This window comes from Nerophis lumbriciformis, linkage group LG25 (assembly GCF_033978685.3).
Source record: "Nerophis lumbriciformis linkage group LG25, RoL_Nlum_v2.1, whole genome shotgun sequence".
Taxonomy (NCBI): Eukaryota; Metazoa; Chordata; class Actinopteri; order Syngnathiformes; family Syngnathidae; genus Nerophis; species Nerophis lumbriciformis.
This window is the reverse complement of record NC_084572.2, coordinates 23,057,444-23,059,302: the sequence shown is the minus strand read 5'-3', so window position 1 is coordinate 23,059,302 and position 1,859 is coordinate 23,057,444.

The following is a 1,859-nucleotide window of genomic DNA, read 5'->3' as shown; positions in this document are numbered from 1 at the left end:
GCCATGATTTTCAACTAATCTTGCTCAGTCTCCAAAAGATGCGTTTAGCTGTATGAGAAATTTCAAGTCAATCCGACTTGGGGTCTAACTGTGGTGTCACCATGTGATCTGGTTTTTGTTGCTGCTGCGGAGATTCAAGAATAGTTGAATAGTTGGCGCCCTTCTAAAATTCTTTAGACAGCAAACGAGTTAGGACTGACTCTTCAGCACCTCTGCTGGTTGCAGCCAAGTACTGCGCTCCATTTCAGTCCTTCCTAGAAAACAATGCCAACATTTGATATCACTGTCACGTCTCAGTATCATGTATTACATCAACATCTTCAGCAAACTGTAATACAGTAAACCCTCAATTATCGCTGTTAATTGGTTCCGGGCCTTAAAGTGGTGAATTAATTTCCTCAAAGTAGGAATGTGTAATTTTGAATGGACTGTTTCCACGGTTAGAGCATTACAAATGTTCATGACCTTCTAAATACGTTATACTTAAAATTATGTGAGCCCTCTAAACATGAAATAGTCAAGATTATAATCCAATAAAAACTGTAACAGTAACAGTAAACATGTTCGAAAAATCTATTATTTCTTCTTTTTTCCCTTTATTAATCATTGTTGTTGTTTTGTTTCAAGTTTTTTTTCTCTTCCGAAATAAATATTTACAATACAATACGATATAGTAATGCCCTCAGAGGCTGAGCCAATCAGTGGCCTTGATACTGAACAGCAGGCTCTGATTGGTTTGGTCATCATCTAGCGGCCGTTACTACTGTAGTATTGATAGTCTTTGTTCATTCAGACATTTTTATGCTTGAAAATGCTTAATTTAGCCCCAAAATACATATAGTCGTCTCCCGTAGTTAATTGGCTCCGGACTAATGCGATAACACGATAGTAGGAATCATTAATTATACTGTATATCAAATATTTTTACAGTTGGAACATGAAAAAAAACTGTTAACTTTCTAAATACGTTCTTTAGCATATTATGAACCCTCTAGACCAGGAGTGTCAAACTCATTTTAGATCGGGGGCCACATGGAGAAAAATCTACTCCCAAGTGGGCCGGACTAGCACGATAACTTAAAAACAAAGACAATTTCAGATTGTTTTCTTTGTTTAAAAATAGAACAAGCACATTCTGAAATTGTACAAATCATAATGTTTTTTGTTTGTTTGTTTTTTTACACTTACATGTTGCGGTTAATAGTATTCTATCTTTATTTGTCTTTATTTATATTTTCTGAATAAATTATGTGATAATGTTCATCAGTCAACTCATTGGTGTTAATTTTCAATCCATCAAAAATAAAAAAAAAATCATATCAAAATCCAAATACAGTATTTACATCGACTGATGTACTAACATGTGGTTTATTTTGTACATATGTAGCATCATCTACAAGATAAAAAGAATTGCTATTGCGACATCCAGTGGACACATTTAGAACAGCAGTTTCTTTCAATCAAAAATTTCAGGTTAATTTTTATACTTGGCAAACTCATCCCGCGGGCCGGATAAAACCTGTTCGCGGGCCTGATCCTGCCCTCAAGCCGTACGTTTGACACCCCTGCTCTAGACATAAAATACTCAAATTTATACCTCAAAATTATTCGATTTATAATGTTGCTTGAGGCTGAGCCAATCAGTGGCAACGATACTGAACAGCCTGCTCTGATTAGATTGGTCTCATCTACTGGCCAGTACTACTGTGGTATTGGTATTTTTAGCTCATTTAGAAAATGTAATGTAATGCAAAAAAAACATAACATGCCTAAATATCTTTTGAAGTGCGATGTGGCGAGGGACGACTGTTACTTTAAAACATAATACTGCATTGCTAATGTATCTACCCCCCATCTAG